This window comes from Corvus hawaiiensis, chromosome 10, assembly GCF_020740725.1.
Source record: "Corvus hawaiiensis isolate bCorHaw1 chromosome 10, bCorHaw1.pri.cur, whole genome shotgun sequence".
Lineage (NCBI taxonomy): Eukaryota > Metazoa > Chordata > Aves > Passeriformes > Corvidae > Corvus > Corvus hawaiiensis.
Window position 1 is genome coordinate 11,943,248 of NC_063222.1, and position 20,562 is coordinate 11,963,809.

The following is a 20,562-nucleotide window of genomic DNA, read 5'->3' on the forward strand; positions in this document are numbered from 1 at the left end:
GTGATGAAGAACAGGGCCTGCTGTTGGGAGAAAACTGCCATGCTGTGCACGCACACTGCAACTGAGCTTTCAATGTCACATCTCCGTACATGAGAAGGAAATATACCACCAGGAAATAGGAACACTGACTTTCAGAGGAAGAAATGCAGCATGAAGCTATGCAGTTTTTCTGGAATTGGATAAGCTGGACTCAGAGCTGCGTGAAGCTCAGAACTTTAGTTTACCTTTGCTTCAGCAAATTCTGCCAGTAGGCTGGTTTGCTGTGCTTGATTTCCCACCAATGAATTTTAAATTTTTGTGTGTTGGAAAATCAGAGCTAGTGCTAAACCTTGGCAAATTTTGCCATGTTCTCTTTTCCCTTGCATGTTATCAGCTCACAATTAATGTGCTGTCTCTGATAACGGGGGGGGCAGTAGTACCATGCATGTTCAGAATCAACATTCTGAACAATTCAGTTTCAAGAGCAAACAAGGAAAAAGGCCTAGTTGACCAACTGATATGACCCATTGCCAACAGTGCTTCCAAAGTCACTCACTGTCCCTTAAAGAGAATACAAGTTTTTTTCTGGGTGAAGGACTTGCATGGCTGGTGGGATCTTGAAGGCTGCAGATTCATGCCTGCCAGCCATGAGCTTTGCTTTGTAAATACATTCCTTCCCTCTGTGAAACAGCAGACCCCAATTTTTGTTTCAAGTTGGGTGGGATAGAATCACCTGGACACAGAGCTGTGCCAGGGTAACAGAAGGTGCAATACTGTGTGCTTGGTTACACCGGGTTTTGCATGGAAACTCATGCAATCATTTAAATAAGAGTTATGCTGGTTCACATCAGGCTGGACCAGGTGAGATTATCATCAGTGCCAGCTCACTCTATTACAATGTTGTAACAGAGTTTTTTGAAGCTAACTTCTCGCAGCTTCTATGGGTAGAGAATCTCTTCTCAGAAACTTCTAGTCTGGCTCTCCTGGCCTAAAATATGACTGGGGGCTGTCACAAGTGAGACAGAGTAGCTGGTGTAACACAGTGTTCTGACAGGAACAGCACTCCATGTTCAGGGATCAGCACAGCTATTCCCAACAGAGACTTTTGGTCCACCCCTTTTTCATGTCCCTCACTCACAGCCTATATGACCAAGAAGGTGCTTTTGGAAGAACATTCTGTGTCCCAGTGGTTGCCTGTGCACAAGTCCTGTGGCTACCAGCCTTTTACAGCAGCTTCAGTAATTAATGGCATTTCGAATCTTCATGCTACTTTTTGACAAATGACTATATCATGCATTTGGCTTGTGCAAAAAGTACCATTCAGTCTGAGATCTAACCGCAGAAAAGAACATTTTTAAGAGTGTTTATATTTTGTAAGAATTAAAGAAAGTATTTGACAGTTTCCTGAACTTATAAACAACATGAAGTAGAATGAAGTATTGTCCCAATAACAATGTCAAAATCTTGTAGAAATATGAACATGAAAGCTCAATTTTACCAAATAATTCATATTTCAATTTTTCTGTCTTTATGATATATCATTTGTGCAAGAGAGAATAGTTGTTATTATTAACTGCTTTTTCTGAAAATTAAAATCCAAAAGATGTTCACAGGTAAGCAAATTTTCCTACATCTCCGCTGTCAGAACTGAATCCACTGATTATATTAAACGCATTTTCCTGGCCACTCTCCTAATGTGGAGAACAATTCAAATCATGTTTCCTTGAACATTTAGCAGCTGGCAATTGCTGGCTGCAGAGTACCTGCCAAGAAGACACTATGCTTGCAAACAAAATTATACACCTACTTACATGTACACACACAGAATAGGTCATGTTTATCCCTACATTAATACCAGCTTTCACAGTGCTGGAACGAAGCACATTCACTAGGCAATTGCTTTAGGGATAAATTTGCGTCTATTGTTGACTTTGCAGGATACATGGATACATTTCTTGGAGAATTAACAGTAGGCTTCCAGTATCTTTGTCTACTGTGAGTACAGGAATAAAAAGAATTGATCAGATGAGTACTGAAAAGGCAGTTCAAATGTAAAATAAGTTTCTACCTTGACCATTCAAGAAACATAGACAGGATACATGCATTCTGTCTGTCTGATCACCCTCAGGATATAGATCTCCTGCTGACATTTTTCTGGTGGGAGCAAGAAGTAATTACACTTGCATTTGTTCTGCAGTGGCATTTTCTTTCCTTATTGCTCCTTTTTACCCCACACTGAGAATGGACATTACAAGATCACTGCAAAGCAATGCTGTAGCACAGTAGGCATTAAAAGGCCATAAATTTATACAGGGAATTATCGTTTAATGCAGTGAATATGAAACTGAAGCAGCTATGAGTCAGAAGATGCCTGAGGACAGAAAAAGGGTTTAACATGGAGAAATCTAAAACTTATCCCTTTAGCTTAGCTACCTTTTGAAGGCAGTACCAAGTCCCTCCTTTCATGGGGGCCGCACTGGTAGAGAGATCTTCCTGACAATATTAACGCCACAGCTTTGTGGTGAAGGCAGCCTAGTCCAGAGTCACATTTTACCAAATTATTTCTTAATGTTCAGTAACATTCTCACTTTGGAGTATTCAGGACCCTGGATCAAGGCTAAATTGTGGTGGCAAATGTGGCCTGCTCCAGAAGTGATGGTGAAAGTCACTGCACCTGAGTACCTGAGGGTCCTGGTTATGCTCCCACAAATTCCAGGGTAAGTGTATTTGACAGTCAGCCTTTACTCTGCCCTTAGGAAATGCAGTTTGCATGTGTGCATAGTGCTACAGTGCCCTGCTCTGGCACAGGTGTGAGGGGCTCTGCCCTGCCCTGCCCAATCCAGAGCCAGCAGGGCTGGTTCCCACAGCAAGCAGCCAGCTGTGGAACTGGGCTTCTCTGAGACACAAATACTATCAAAGTACTCTGTCTCCCTTGCACCCTCCCCACCACCTTGACATGCACTAGCCAGGGAAGCTGTGATTTGGACATGGGTTGGTACTTAAAACTGCAACAAATTGCTGTCAATAATAATTAAAAAAGGAGTTAGTTAAATGCACGGTACAAATAGGAAATAAGATTAGAGATGACACTTAGACCAGGAGGCCTTTTTCAGGCTGTGGAAAAAAATAGAACACAGTTATTTTTCCCACAGCCTGGCGAAGGCCTCATGTCCTAAATGTCATCTCTAATCTTGCTTTCTATTTCTAGTGTATATTACACTGCTCTGCCAGTGATGCTATAGTTAAAGTGGTGTCACTGTTTCCATTGTAAACCCCTATTTTCAGAGGTTTGTAACTCAACCATAAAAATTTTTCTCTGGGCTGAAACTTAGAAAACAGGTTCTAGAACTGAAACATATTTAATTTTTTTTCTTCCTGTTATTAAAAAAAATAGCATATTTTAAACACAAAATTTTGCAAGCCATTAGACTATAAGAGAAACACACAATGTGTGAAGTTTGAAATTACTCCAAAAGTATTATTAACAGCTTTCTGAGGTAATTCTAAGCTTCTTTTTCCTTCATCCCAAATACAGATATACTACAGGGGCATTTTCTTTTTTAAGAATGAATAGCCATACAACCAGGTCAAATAACTGGAGTTTTAAAACTGTGAGTAAAATTTATAGGGCTGGATCAATAATCTACATTTTATAAAGGCTCCTAAGTACATATTTATATGATAAAATGTAGCAACAATGCATCACAGACAAAAATAATGTGCTTTTAGAAAACTTCATAGATGTAGTTACACAGGGCAATAGTCTGCAAGGGGTTTTTTCACATGAAAAGGGTCTCTATTTAGCTAAGAAAACCTTATTCATGCAGAAATAATCAGATCAAGTTCATCCATCTTTCCCCTTTCCATGTGCTGTTGCAGTGACAGAGCCGAATACCCAGTTTGGGTAAGGCAGGAAAGGTGCCATACACGGCTGCTGAGGTTTGCAGAGCACCCCAGGAGTCTGTGCAGGAGTTATTTGAAGTGAGACAAAGGGGTTCTGCCGAGGACTTTGGTAATAGCATAGAATTCTGGTTACTGGAAAACAACAGCTACGAAAACCTGCCAAATGTCTGAGGAGCTGAAAAATACAGGAAAACCCCATGATTTGGAACATGAGAAATAATACTGAAGCAAATAATAGAAATATATATTTGACAGGGAAGTACCACTAGAAGTATAGCTTCAATCATTACATGCACTTTGCCCTTATTTTCTGTGCTGAAAGACATCAGTATTTCAATGGACAAAGACTTTGATTTTGCAACTGGATTTTCACCAGTGAATCCTATTGGAAAGTTTTCTGAAAAGGAATATCTGACTCAGAATGTACATTTGAAGAGCAAGAGATTGCAGTAATTTTCCTCACTGAGATCTAAATAAAACCATGGATGGCAATCACATTGGGGGTATTGCAAAATTAGTACAAGGGACAATCCAGAAGTGCTAATAAAATCAGATCATAAATTTCTGTTCATACCAAACTAGATAAAGACATGTCTGGTTTAAGGAGTATTTGTAACCATCTGTATATTCCACTGACCTCTAACACATAGATAATTATATTACCATTTCATAACAAAGAAGACAATTATCAGTACTCTTATTCACAGTCTGGCTTGAATTTTGTTGTAAATACTAGTATTAGACTTGCTTCAGGTATTGTACCTAATTTATTTATTACAGATGACAATATTCTAATAATGCTTCAGTTCATTTCATCCCTTTTGTTTTATAACCCAAATTTAAACATTACAAGGCATGATTTTATAATCCCTAGAATAAAGTCCATTAAAGTCACTAAATCACTTGAAACCTGGTCCAAATCCTGCTGAGGTGAATGGCTCTCTTGCAGTTAATTAATTTAGAATGATGTTTTGCTCCCCCTAAAACTCCAATAAAATCCGTGTTAATGTTTATGGGAATTGCAAGCATACACTCCCTTTACTTAAATCGCTAAATCATCTTTCCTATCTTATAATTTAACATATACATGCGTCATATATATGCATATCTTGTGATAAGTTTTATTCAGCATAAAGATTCCAGTGTCCTGGCAATGACAAGAGGACTCTAAACATTACTCCTGTTGTCCACCTCCTTATTCCCCAAGGTGTCCAATTAATTTTAGTGAAGCTTCTGGAGTAAGGTACAACATGGAGAACAATATCAGAATCTGATCCTTGATTGTCATCTTAAAAAAAAAAAAAAAGGTGTTATTCTTCTATCCTTCTATTAAAGGAACACTTACTTAATGTCAGTTACATTCCTGACTCTTACAGGAAATGTTGCATCTATTTCATAATTGACCTGACTTGTAAAGTTATAAGTGAGTAGCTACTAAAAGACCACAGAGGCTATTTTGGAAAATGTGACTGAAAGCATATTTTCTTTGACAAAAGAGGAATGGAAGACTCTAATCCTAATATAGTACAGAGGAAAAAAAAAAAAAAAATATGGGAGATTTCAATGTTTTAATATGCTAAAACACTGGAAAGTATGCACACTGTGGCCTAAATTCCCATCACCTTTCTCATGCAAGAAACATCACTGGGTTTATAGGGACCAAATTTTTTGATCCTTTCATCTTTTTTTAATATCTTATTCATAGCTGCAGGCTCAGCAGTCTGCAGGGTTCACTTTAAGCACTGGAGCTTTTAGACGGAACTTCTTAGTCTTTCAACATTTAAGCATTTATTTGTCTAAATTTATGATTGTTTCTTTGCCAAGAGAGAGAATCAGAAAAAAGATGGACTCCTCCAAACACACAGTAAACACTCAGCAAATGAAAAGGTTCATGACACCACATTTTGTTAAGAAATTTACAGCAGGTGACCTGCCCCTTTTCATGGTGGCAACAACTGTATTATTCACTCCACGTAATGGATTGGGAGGTTATGCTAATCTGAAGAGGGAAGCTATCAATTGTATATGTCCAGACCATCTCTCCCATTGATTTTGTAATTAATGATGAATGTACATCTTGGGAGGGAGAGATTGCTGAGGAGGGAACTTCATGTGCAGAATAAAAACGGTACAGTAGCCTAATCAATTAGGTATGGTTGACAAATGGGTGAGGGAAGACACGACAAAGCACTGTGCTTCAGTAGTGGTCACAGAGAAGATGTCACATGATATCTATATTAATCTTTCCACAGGCTAAATGTGATCCATTGCATCAGCAGGACCATGAAAAAACTGTTTGGTATCTCAAAATCACGTGTCTTTGATGCTAACTTGAAACCTGCTTGCTTTGTTCACAGACAAAAACATTGTAATAATGCACTAGGTGCCAAGAAGATAATTTGTCCTTTTAAGCCTGGTAACAGGCTTAAAACCACTTAGAATATAATTTTATGTAATAAATAGCACACTTGCAGATGGACTTAACCAGTCTAAGTGTCAGGAAAAGGTATGCCTTTGGAAGCATGAGAAGGTATCTGTTCCTGTATTTTCTCTCTGGAGCAACTGAGAAGGACTCAAAATACAGTGGAGAAGGGAGAAACTTTGATTTTAAAACTATGCTCGGCCATTAACTAGGGCAAGAGAGCTTGTGTGTCCAAGCAGCTGGACCAGTGATCCCGAATTTTAATTTGCTGCTAACGCACAGCCACACCTGGGCTGGTTTCTCTGAGCCCCAACAGCAACACTGCTCCCATCACTGCCTGCACAGTTCCTGCACCAGAAGTATGGTTTACACTCTGTCCTTCCCTTGAATTTGTGCTTTAAAAGTACAAGCTTATTAAAGTTCATTTTCATTCTGCTACAGCAGTATATTGCTATAAATTAGGAACAAGCAATCAGAGCTGATCTTCCTATGGCTCCATGCAACTTATTTTGTAACATCATTTCTGCCAAAGCCAGATTTCTATCCTGCTTTGGTCTACCTAGTAGCTACAAGAAATAAACTCACAATGAAGGAAATACTATCACAATTTCTGATAGGTTTTCCTCATGGGCAATATGACAGGTTGCTTTATTTGTCCTGGGGTGTGTAAGACTCTGGGTCTCACTGGTCTGTCAACTGTTACAGCTACTTGCTGCAGCTTTGCCCAATTCAACAGAGGTGTCTCATTTTTAGAGCATAGTTTAAAATAGTGCTTTTTCTGGCAAGGCAGGTTTGGTCAGTAAAGCACCAGGTAATCATCTGCTGGCTAAACAACAGGTATCTATCACAGCATGCAATAATGGGAGAGAAAGAAAAGTGTCTCAATACCCCAGCCATTCGTACACAGCCCAGCCCTCTCCTGACACCAACCAAGGCACAAGACCAGTGTTGTTAGAATATTGAGAGCCACAGTGGATTACATCAAATGTCCACTGAGGGTTTGTCTCCAGCAAGGTTTCCAAGGAGCTGAGCTGGGAAATGCAGGAAGAGGGCATGTATGTATGGCAGTTCCCACAGGTTGTCCCACAGAACAACTATTTTTAGCTGCAGGGATTTTCTGAGTGATTTCAGTTTCTGCAATGTAATAGTTCTTACTTAATTTCTCATCCAGAGAGTTGTGCAGTCTCTCCTTGAATCCACGTAAACTTAGAGCAGCCCCCACATCCTTTGGAAGAAGTTACACATCAACTGCCTACTGCAGGAAGAAACCAAACTTCATTTGGTTTCTTTTGAACTTGGCTCCTACAACCTTCATTCAACAGTCCTCAACTTCTGTACTAGAAGAGACAGCAAAGACCCAGCTTTGCCCATTCTGCTCATCAGTTTGTAGGTCTGTCACAGTTTTAAACTGAAAGCTCAAGCAGACACAGACCATTCCTACTGTGGAAGTAATTCCACCCTTCTTGGACTTCTGTGAGCATGTCCCAGTTGAATTACATTCTATTTGAGGTGAAAGGACTGGAATCATGTGCACTCTTCAGCATGTGGATGAACACTCACTCATAGAGCTGCTCTCTAGTTTTTTTACTCATTTAACACTTGGTTAACATTTTGGCTGCCTCACAGCACTGAGACAATTTTTTCATGGAACAAACTATTATAATCCCAGGATTGTGATCCTGAGTCATAAGGGTCAGATCATAGCCTATAATTTTGTATGTGAATTTAGGATTGCTTTTTCCCACATGCATCAGTTTAGCTTTGTGCACATGAAATTTAATTTGCCCACACAATCTCCTGACGTACTTCTGTGCTTCCTGATAGGAGGCCTTCATAGTCACTACCCTGAATAGCTGATTTCCTATCATCCTCAAACTTTCTCATGTCTCTGTTTACCTGCTTGTCCCAGCAGTTTATGGTGTGTTTACCAGGACAGACCCCAGCACAGGTTATGCAGAACTCCATTATTGAGATCCATTACATATTTTCTTGCGTTCCCTTAAAAGTCTTTGGCACAGGACTTCACGAAAAGCCTTGCAGAAATACAAGTATAACAAGCAGCTCACCCTTATTCACTTCCTTATCGAGCTCTTCAAAGACCTCTGATAGATTTATAAAGCACGATTCACGTTCCATCGAAGTCTGCCCTGGTATGAAGAGTTTTCCTTTTCATTTTAGTCATAGTCAGGTAACAGTCAATAGATCACAAGCAGACTAAGTGGAAGCATCTCTGCTTATTTAACAGATTTGGCTTATTTCAACCAAGACAAGACTGCGTCACTGAAGTACCAGCTGCTGATGGGTTTCTTCCAAGTCTGATTTGTTCACTGGGGACCTGTAAGAATGATCATGGGGACCCTGAGAGCCACTTCTGACTGTATGATGGTGGCTGCTGCTGGAAATGAGAGCGAGTGGGCTGAAAAAGGCCTAAAGAGGGTTAGAAGCTCATTAGCAGCCCCTAACTCTCTAAGTTTCCTTGGAAATCTCAGCCAGACTAGTTATTGATAGGAGATACTAAATTAAGATCGCACTGACATGGAGAACTGGGGAAGTGCTAAATTTTCTGTAGCCATCATGTCCTTGTTTCAGGGAGATGTCACATCCCACTGCTCAGGACAAGCACACCAGCAATGGAAAAATAACAGAACAACCCATATTTATGTTATTCAAAGGATATTTGCCGCTGTCCTCTCTGTAGGTTCTGTAAATATCTAGCTATGACAGGAGAAAAGAAAACATAACCTACAGTCTTCATAGCTGCCAGAGCTTTCAGTCACAGTTGGGCATTTCTGTATATCCCTTTCTCTATGGAGAAGTAAATGCCAAAAAAACATTAGCTTCTTCTAGCCCTTCCCCCCACCTACCATGCAATGAATTGTATGTAATAACACAATACAGAACATAATTTATTCTTATAATACATAACATTTTATAATAACATGGAAGGAAATGGATGCAAAAGTTTTGAGTGAAACAGAAGAACAGATTTTGCAGAACTGGAGCTTGATGAACAGGAACGTTATCTCTGTTCTGAGAACATTAACATTAAATGAAAAAAATACTTCCAGGAATAAACCAGAGGCTGTGCTGGTATCAATCATACTGCTGTGGAGCACAGGTACAATGCAAAGAGCAGTAAACAGAAGCCCACTCCACCATATTTTTTACTGAGTATTTGGAGACCCCTATTACTAAAAAAGGATAAAGTAAAAGATCTTTTGCTCTATTTTTTACTATACAAATAACTTTTATAGAACATGGGTTTGTCTCTCTTTGCCCTTCTGTTTTAAGGGGAAAACATGAATTATGGATTCTGAAAAGGAATAAACAAAAGGTATGAAAGCAAATGTGGCTAAGTACCCCAATTTTCTAAGATTTAATTATTATCAGTAAATAGCTCCCTTTTAGGAGTAATCCTAATTGGCTATTAACAACAGTAGCTAACAATTTCAAGGCAATTAATATTTTAAAATAATGAGATGGCTAATATATTACATTAGAGCCTAAAGTAAGCAGAAGTCTTGCTAATTATATATATTATTCTCCCTACTTTTCTTAATGAAGGTGTCTGGCTTGTAGATTAATTCATTTTTGCTCTAGTTTTTACTTTTTTAAATCACTGTAACTAATCCTCCCACACACTATTGTAGCATTAAAGCAGAAAGATGTGGATGAAGCAGTGAAAGAAGCACAAAAAAGAATATTAAAATGAAGATTTAGTTCCAAGTTTCAGTAGCAGGTGCCCAAAGTAAAGTATTAAGATATGGGGAAATTAGAGAGAAAAGGCAGAAGCCTGAGTCAACATTTATTTAACACCTTCTGCCTAATGCTGAAACATAAATCTAGTCACAGAGGTAATCACACCCAGATCAGTTTGATTTTCAAAACATAGCAATTCTTCTGACAAGGATATTTCCATTCCATAGCTTAAATAACTGCTTTTCCTGTTTTCTCCAAAGCAGAGAGAGGAGGGTGCCTTGGATAAATGCAGATTTCTTCCAAATTGGGAGCTAATCCTCCAGGAAAGAATAGCAATGAATGACTTGTTTACAGTCAAAATCTCATTTGTATTAGTCTATAACTACATTTCACTCTCAAATATTTGAGTGTGTCTGTATGCTCAACAACTGTTTGCTGCTGTGATTGCACAAGAGAATTGCCTCTACTGAAAGCTGGAATATACAAGTTTTCCTGTGCTGTGTACCAGAAACACACTGCACTGTGCACTGTTCCCCTAGGCTCAAGAAACAATTCCAAACTCCCTGGGAAAATGATCCTTGCTTTGGAGAGAGGGAAGTGGAGAAAGCCCTTCCTTTGGTTTGCCCCAGGGAGACACAGGGCACTACCACATCCTGAGCTCAGCCCTGCACACCCAATGCACACACATCATCACTCAGCCCCACAAACACAGCCCAGGGCCTCTGCCCCAGCTCTGAGAAGACCCTTTCCAATTTCTCAGTGAAGCCCAAGCAGTACTGACTGGCTAAAATGTTGTAACAGCATGAGGAAATGTGAGGTCAACCTCCACTTAATCACACTACTGCATCTCCTACTGCTCTCCTACATGTATGAAATCCTCTTTAGGACCGAATAGGGGCTGTTAGCACAAAAACAACCACTCAGCAAACAGGATAAAAACACAAAAGGAACTGCTTCAGTGTGGCAAGTGTCTCTCAAGCATCAGACCAAGGTCATATTTTAATTGGGAGCTTGCTGGTAATTTATGTACCATATGATAAAAGTCACCTGTGCTATGGAATATAAAATAAAGCCTTCACACCAACAATGCATCATTAGATTTCTGTATTTGAGACACAAATCAGCACAGTAACTGATGGTATCTGTTAAATGAGTATATTCATTTGTAGACACTCAGAAGACATGCATGCTCATCCCAACAGCAGAACACCCCTTAATAAAGCATAGAGCAGCAAGTATAGGGTCCCAGCTAAGCACACAGCAATAGCTCACACACTTACAACCTGCAAAGGACTCACTGTCCTTTGTCCTGGATCATACCCATCAGACATTCACGGCATCTCTGTGCCCTGTGTTTGCACCACGTTTAGGAGGAAGCATTCTTTTTCCAAACTGAGACTCACTCCCAAAATACTGTTCTACCACTCTTGTTTTTCATATTGTAACCGTGACAGTGGATGTTGGCTCTTGGGAAACAAGACTTAGGCAGGGCCATATGAGGCAGGTTAACAATAAATGAATACATAAGTGCATCCTAACTCTCTGAACATTATTTTATAGTTTTGTTTCTGTAGCTACTAGTGCATATAGATACAATCTATTGAAGTTCTCTCACTTTTGTGAAAAATCTTTGCACTCAGGCCTTGAGTTGCTGGAAGTATTTTTTCGTGTAGTGCTATGTAGCAGATAACCAATTATTTTTCTCATCAGAAATACAAGGGATAGTAAATAATATTATAAAAGACATTTAAAAGGAATATTTGCTAGCAAATTCCCTTCCAACTTCTGTAGCAGTTTCTCTTGGGTACTAATTTGTCTAGGATCTTTTTCTTATTTCAAGTCACTGGAGTAGACAAGACTAACATGAGACATTTAACATACGCATCTACTTATCAAAAAATAAATAGATTACCAGTTTGTTGGAATACGTTGCAGTACATACCCTGCAGCACAGATAAAGACCAACCTTGGCCCACGGATTATTTGATAGCTCAACAAACCATTGCTTTGTACTTTATCTATCTTTGGCACCTCAGCTCCAAGTCAGCTCCAAGTTCAAGCTTCAAGTCAGCTCCCTAACTTTGCAACCAGTACAGAAAATAAATTTTAAAAAAACAGTACAGGGTTCAGGCAAGGGCTCAATGGCCATTGAGTGAGTGAGCAGCAGCTCCCTCAAGTAAAAAAAAAACCTGCTTTAATATTCAGTCTCATTATGGTCCTCATTGAGGGCTGATGTGACAATGGGACAAGAGACAAAACAGCTTAGATATATACAACTGAAGATTTATTACATACACATAATTGTGTATAGGATATCAGTCTGTCTCTATGTCCTACTCCCAAAATGAGCGAGAAGCCAGTCAAGATGATAAAAGATGGATAAAATGTCCTTTCTGATGTCTCCCATCACTTGGCAAATGCTCATTACGGAGCTGCCAGTAGAGACCCACTACACCAGCCTCAAGGATTGACATGGGGCAGTGAGATATTACCAGCTTCCTTTTAAGCAAAACCTGAGAGAAGGATTTTATTCTTTCACTCCCTGAGAAAAAAGCACCAGGGCAGGAACAGACACTTTCTTGTGGGCAGAGAGGCCTCTTTTCAAACACGCAGAGGAAACGTCAGGTTTGGGGTTGCCAAGTACCTGAATTCAGGGTTCATTCTGTTACTGCATAGAAATGTCTCTGGTGTGTTTGGCACGACATGTTATCCTAGACTGATCATATGTTCACAGATTGTGGAGAGTGTGTGAAAGCCTTTTTTGCTGTAGTTATTGGGCGAAGTCACGTCTGTTACCTGGTACCCATGCAGAGAAATCTGTAATCTGGGAACAGATGGTCTGAGTGAGTGAGAGAAAGACAGAGAGAGAGAGACACTGTCTGGAAGACTGCAGAGTTTTCCACTCAGACGAGATGAAAGAGGAATGAACAAATCTACCACGGCATGACAAAAACATGAAAATATAGAAGAATGTCAGTCCTGAAGGTCATTCCTTTAGAATTCACCAACTGTCTATGCACCATATGTGCATATCAACACACCAAAGAGAGCCCACCATCCTGTTGCACAGAGCCAGAGGTGGCTTACACAGCCAAAATTTGTGGAATCATAGACTACCCATTTAGAAAAGTGACACACTGTAGTCTAACCATACAGTCTGAGCAGAATCTGAAAAAATATCTAGCAACGTCTGCTCTGGATTTATTACAAAATTTGATTGCAATAGGCCAGAACTGGAAAATTGACATCCTAGTCTTCAAGCACTACCTTTGTGGGATATGTTTGGATCTGAGACTTTTTCAGCAACTTGACGGATGCAGTCCAAGCCTGGCTTTGGAGTCCAAGTGTCCCTGGAACTGGTGACACCTGCCACCAGGACAAGTCCATCCTTCCCAAACAGTTACATGAAACTGACTATTGCTACCAAAAGGCAGTACTGCATTACTCTCAAATAAAATGAATTGGATCTAACATGTCTTAAAATCTTATTCAGCCTTCTTGACAGTGAGATTTTGGTAATCAGCAGCCATCCAAAGGTACTGGGTGCTGCCCTGCTCACATGAGCACCTACCTTGCTGGTCTGAGAGCCCACACCTCCAGGTGGGAGTTCTGATGACCTGAGGTGCTGTAGCTCTCCCAGGAACAGGAGCACATTCAGCCAACACAGGCACGTATCACATTGGAGCTGTGACAGCACAGAACTTGACAAGGTGCAAGAGCCTCAGCTGAGGGTCCAACAGAGTCCTACATTAGCAAAATTCTAGTGATTCCTGTGTGCCCTGGAATACATCTCCATCATCACCCACAGACAGTTCAGTGCAGCTCTGCTCCATCCCCACAGCTGCCATCGCATCTTCAGCCACAATGGAGACACACCCCAAAAAACAAACCTCTTACACTCAAGTGAAAAGACACGACCACCCCAAGCCCCATGTTCCCAAAGACATTGTTCAGGACATTTCAGGCAGAATGCAAATGAACAAGCCCCTGAATGAGAAGGCAGGATCCCAGCGATGCAGTGAGGGTCTCATGCTGCCTGACGCAGCCCCAGGCCCCTGGCATGGCAGGGTTGTGTGGAGCAGAGCAGGAAGGGCACCAGAGGGATCAGCCATCGACATTTTGCTCCCAGAACGACACTGTGCAACAGGTATTTAGGGAAAGCAGGACCTATTGACAAAATCCTCCAGGCCTGTGAATTACACGCTGCAGGGACTCTCAGCATGGGCCCTTCTAAAAACTGCTCACATAAAATCCTGCCAGCAGGAGCAGGAAAAAGAGGAGAATCAAGACATTCCCCCCAGTGAACCACTGGATGAAATCAGTGGTATTTTCCTCACATAAAACTGATTTGAAAAGATAATCAAGCCCTAATCGAACAGGATGGTTTCACTAGAAAGGTGAGGGGTTGCAATCTCACCAAGTGATTGTCTGCATGAGACTGAACTTCTAGCCCTTTCAGCCTACAGCCAAAATCAGATGAAGCTGATTTTAAGAACACTTCAGTTTTAGCCAGCACAAGATTTTACATTTGGGTGCTATCCAGTACTTCAATTTTTCACAAGAAATCCACATTGTCAGATATAGACAAGCAACCCTGTATTTTACTATTTATTCTTCCAGCAGTGTGTCAGTCAATTTGCAGAGTTAATTTCCAAATAGGACAAAATATTTTTTTCTTCTCAATAAAAATGAGCGACTTCAGCAGAACATTCAAAGGCAAAATTCCTCTTCCCTCTCCTCTTTCTGTCCTGGCAAATGGCAGCAGAGCCAGAGCAGAATAACAAGATGCTGAATTAAACATGCTGCCAATGGAGTGAAAAAATCCATTCTTTGACAGTAACAAAGTGATCTATCATACCTCATGCCTAAACTACAGAAGAAGACAACATCCTTTTGGTCAGTCTCAGTTATTAAAAGTATTTGCTTGGAGCCAGAAAAAGCTGGCTAAGACACTCCGGAATAGTATAAAGCATCTTACAGGAGAAATGAAATACAATATCTCATTGTGCAACACAAAACAAAGGCTTTGACTACAGCTTTATGCATTGGCCAACTCAGTTATGTAGATGGTGATCCTGCTAACATGCAAAAAGGGCAAATATCAACTTAAAAGCCCAGAAAGAGCATCTTTTCTCTCCTCTCACTTGCAATTTTTTACCTTCTGAGGCAGGATGAATTCATATTACATGGGTATTACAAAGGCTGTGTGTACCTTCCTTGTCCTTCTCCATAGCTGTAGAAGAGAGGGCTCTGTCTTAAAGGAAGAAGTTTCATAGACTCTAGAAGTCTAGTACGAGTGAAGGGAAGTTTTTGTTACACACAACCAAGCGGTTTTAGGTCGTGCAACAGATCTCTTGCAAGAAGTTTTAAGCCCTGCACACCATCACTGAATATAGCACATGGTGCTCAGTGTAAAAAATGTAATTTTTTGTCTTCAGCCTGGGAAAACAGAGGTTCTGAAGCTTCATAGAAGCTGCAGCTTTCAGAAAATGAGAAAATTACTTTGAGTTTACATCTTGAGGGTGTTTACATACCTCTCTGATGTCTACCACTATTCCCTAAGCTCTTAAGGCCCTTAATTCAGGCAACTGATTGATGTTCACCCTCTACCTGCAAGCGGTGGGTGTCTGCAAAGAGAAGCCAGTCACATGACAGAACAATGCAGAGAAATGGTTGATTCAGAAGCACTGCAATGTTCTTGGTATTTTGCTGTTAATTAGGCAGTGGGATTGCAGCCATCTGAGTATTGCATACTGCACAAAAGTGAAACAACAACAAGCTCTAATAAACAAAGCTCTAAATAAACAAAAAGCACAAGGAAGCAGAGGAGCCATTATCAGCTAAGCTGAACAGCAAGCCCCAGTATGTGTTGGGATGAGCAGGTGACTTGGATCTAGGAAAAGAACTTAAAGAGAAAGAACAAAAGGACCTCACAATGAGTCTTTATATGCTATTCCAGTTTGATAGACACTTGTCCTGCAGCCTGAGTGAAAGCCATGAAGAGTGGACATGACTGTGCCATCAAGGATGTGACAAGAGTCCTTACAGATGCGAGCGAGGACAGCCCTGCAGGCAGGCGTTCAGACTGCAGGTGCAAACACGAGCACAGGCCAGGCCAAGGCCTGACTGAGAATGGTGCCACTTGCAAAGAGTTTGTACCTGCCAGCACAGACACAGGGCTAGGGGACAACTCTGCTACAGAAGATGAACATGCTATCAGCCTGAAAGCAGATGACACATTTAATATTTTTAAGTTGGGCATTGGTACAAAAGCCAACAGGTTTCAATTACATGAATGAAAAAGCAGTCCAAGTAGGTAAGAAAAAGGCAGTCTTTTTACAGTGTGTCTTATGCGTATCCTCCATCAAGACAGGGAAACTAAAGGCATCTCATGATCTCATGCCACTGTTGTGTGGCAGGTGAAACATATTTTGAAATAGCATGAGGACTGAAAAATGGCCTAGGAACTCTGCCATAGGAACACAGAAATTTAGTGAGAGTAGAAAATGGAGTTGAATGAGCTCAAACCATAGTAGGGGCTGCACTAGCTTATTGCTCTGGAAATTATACTAAGAGAACCAACAAAAACAAATGTCTTCAACAGATCATGACAGGGAAAAGAGACATAATTCCTTGTTGCTAAAAAAAACAAAAAAACAAAAAAACAAAACAAAAAAAAAAAAACAAACAAGATCAGAGAAATATTTCTCTGTATTTGTCATGCTCAGCGGGTTAAGCAGGATTCTGGCCCTTGGAAAACTGCAGAAACAAGGTCTCTGGTAACAGTAAGGTTCATCATTTGTGCGGGAGCTGAACTAAATTGGGGGACGAAGAAACACAGTTTCATAAAAAAGGGGGAAAGCAAAAGGTTTCTGAGGATCTGTGTCTGAAAGCCTAGGCTGAAAGCCATAAAGCTGATGGGATCTAGTCCCCAAACACTGTGCTACAAACAAACTATATTGAGTCTACTTTCCTATTCAATTGCATAATTTGCACACAGGACTAATAGGACAGAAGGAGCTTAATTTGTGTCACACCTTGCAACAGTCTCTTCTGGCACAAACACAGTGGAAGTAAACCTGGGAGACACTGGAAGAGGAAGGAATCAGAGCACCTGGTGTTGTGCCTGCTCTGATATACCTTTCTGCAGTGAAGCAGTTCCCTTTTGACAGTCGTGTCCTTGAGTGCTTGAACCCAACAGTGCAGGACACCATCAAAGCTGTTTTGGTTGTGCACAGTTTTATCAGCTGAGGACCTGGCCTTGCACTCCTGCCACTGCCGTGGTACACAAGTTACTGCTATGGAAATGCAGCAAAGCCTGAGGTTCTTAGAAAACTATAGTTCTCCTCACAGGTCTCACATCTCCTCTGACGTGCAAGTAACATGAAGGCAATTATTCTAAGGGTTCACAATAGCGCTACAAAACATGGTGCATATAGAGGCCAAAGAATACAACAATTAAAAGTCTTCATATTTTCACAACCCGTAAGCTAAAATACAACTTAATTCCTGCACTATTCATATCTGTTAATAGATCACACCTGGGTAGCCTCTCAGACACTGCAGGATTTTATCTGCCAGTGCAACTTTAGTAGTGATTCTGCAAGTATAATGGCAGCAACTGAAGCTCTTCATCTCTGGTGCCAGTTCAGCACACACAAACACCCTGCAAGAACATACACACTTGTTGAGATCAATACTCATTGTTTATAAGTTACTTGGCTCTGAGTATGCCAGCTCTTGGAAAGGTCCTGGTGAGCCTGGAATCTGTAAATATTTTTTTTATTGATGCTGATGATACGGATGAGCTAAATTACAGAAGCTGGAATTGCTTTTAACATTATTCAAGGGGAATGTTTCCAAAGAGCCCACTGTTACAAAAGCCAACAGTAATTTACATCTCTTCCAAAACATTTGCCATTTCAGACAACTCCAAGCTGCCTCTGTCTAAAGTGCAACAGTTTCTTTTAAGAGAAAAGAACCTGTGTTCAGTATTGAGCAACCTCTGGAGATCCCAAATGTGCTCAGCACCTTGTAAGGTCAAGAGCTAAGCAGGCTTTTTTTTGGTACATTTGGAAATTAACAGCAAGACCGAAGAACTAAACTTCTGCCCAGACTTCATTTAGTGTATGTTTGCACTAAAAGCCACACTAAATCCATCAACAAAACTATTTCTTTCTTTACTGCACCCTCTTTTTTGAATGGTAGAAGCTCCGCAGAGGCCCAGCCATGAAACAAGTGCTCTGTCTGGGTGCTGTACAAACATGGGACACTGAGGTGATTCCCAGCTAAAAGAGCCATTTTGTACACACCTCCAAGAAGAATCAAAACAGAGATCATCATAAGCAAACAGGTGATCATAAATTCTGGTCCTCAGCAGTCACACCCTCCTGAGTTTAGGGGAAAGTGTCATGAGTAGGTGCTGGATTACAAGGGGTTTCAAACCTTTATGGAACAAGTAAAGGCCTATATTTTGTACCTAAATTCACATAATTTAAATCAGTATCATCCATAAGAGATTTAATTCTCCACGCTGCTCTGGAAAAACTTCAAGTATAAATATACATTTCAGCAACAGGAATCACCTCATACTTAGAAAAAGCCACCATTTGTAACAGTATGAAAAAATAAGCATTCCTAAAATTTCCTGATTTTACATATTCTCAAGAGTTGACAATAATAATCTCTTATTCAGACATAATCCATTACTCCCCAGATTACAACTGCTCTTATCAATAGTGCATGGTACCTGTTTGCTGGAACATGCCAACCTGATCATGATAATTTATTTAATGTGTAAGGTCTGAGCTGCTCAAGAATATATTTATCAAAGTGAGACTTACTTAAAAACAAAGGCAATTTTTCTTACCTGCTACACTGTTCCCTCCAGTGCTATTCCTATTCCATGAGTATTGTGAAATTGCTTCTTCTACAGCCAGCACAGCTCACCAATCACCTTGTTGAAAAGTATGCCACGGACATTGCCCCAATCTCTAAAGTCACACCTCACGATCTTTCATTTATGAACAGTGCCAGCCTTTCCCCTGGGCCAAAGTTTTGTGGGTTTCCATTTATTGGTTAAGTTTTATTCCCATCCCCTTTCTGAAAGCCCTCAAAGGCATACCTTCAAAATACAGTGGGGTGATGAGATCTGCCTGTTCAGGTCTCAGGACAGAAAATAATACCTCCTGATCACAGCCCAAAAGGATGGTCTCATGCTTGGTTGCCACACTGGACAGCAGCAGCAGTACAAGTGACTCCCAGCAGGGCTGGTTTCAGAGGGCCTGTGAAAGCAGTCACATGTAGGGCAATATTTGAAAAGTTGAGAGACATATTGACAAAGCTACTTAGAACACAATTAAGCACATTGAGTGATATTCTTCCTAGGAATATTCCTCTGACTCTATTTATATTCATAAAATTGCCATTGGTGCCTTTGATCTAAAAAACCTCTTATCTGTAGCCAATCTAACAGTGTGACTTCTGGTTTATCTCCACCCCCTTTACATTCCCATGCAAAGGGAGTGGGATTCCCCTTGTGCTCAGAGGGGAACTGGGTGAGACCCAGGGTAATTCAGTGTCTGAGAACACCCAGCCCATGACATCCCTGCAGAGCCAGCAAGTGCCATGGCTCTGAGAAAGGGTGTTTAACCCAAGGGATGTGACCTGCCACAGTCATTCGGTGTCTTGCAGAGACTGTGGCTCCCATTCAAAGCATGACAATCTCTATCCCAAAACTGATTCAGCCCAAAGAAAGGAAGAGTTGTTACAACCACCCAAATGGTGCCAGGATTGCACAGTAGGCTTCAACAAATGCTTTGTTATGATTATTTTATTTCTATGGCTCAACAGTTCCCGCTGTGGGAATACATGGGGACCCACTCTGATTTCACCCACACTACCAAGAGTCAAAGAAGCAAAATGTCAGTGCAACATAAACTGGGATAACTGATAACTGTACTAACACAATAATAATTTATACCCAGGTAGTATGTCAAAGGTCCAGCCAAGACTGAAGCTCTGTCAGCTTGGCATGATACAATCATTAGGGACAATCCTTGTCCAGGCATGCTTACAAACCAAACAGACAAAACAGGCTATGTGTAATAGGGAAAACAAAACCACAAAGGAATTAAATGTCTGGCCAAGGGTTACACCAGCCAGTCAATGGCAAAGACAGAAATAGAATCCAAGTTTCTTAGTCTACTACTTGTGGCAATGGGAACTATGTGGCCCATCAAGAGCCTGATTAGTTCACAGTATTTGGCAAGACCTGCTAAAAGTCCTTCATTAATATTTAGAGACATCATTTGTTCTCTGCTCTATTTTGCTTTCCTTCTTTTTCCTCAAAATAGAAACTTTTTCTTTGGAGGAAACTGGAAGGAGCTCCTTTGTATGAATGGGGGAAGGAATGACTGCTACGGGATGCAGCAGATGGATAAATAACTCCTCCCAAAGCAATAAAGAAAAACTTCTTTATTGCAAAATATTATTCCTCTCAATGTTCATAATTGTAACTGTCAGTTACCAAAATTAGAATGGAAGCTACTGTATTTTTA

General features: G+C 40.6%; 1 protein-coding gene across 1 annotated transcript in view; it reads right to left on the reverse strand.

Moving 5' to 3' along the window:
- IRS1 (insulin receptor substrate 1) overlaps window positions 1–20,562 on the reverse strand; it is a 312,856-nt gene that overhangs the window by 28,942 nt on the left and 263,352 nt on the right. Inside the window, exon 5 of the transcript XR_007205688.1 lies at window positions 19,128–19,287. The gene's annotated coding sequence lies outside the window, so the exon portion shown is untranslated. The remainder of the gene's footprint in view (window positions 1–19,127; window positions 19,288–20,562) is intronic.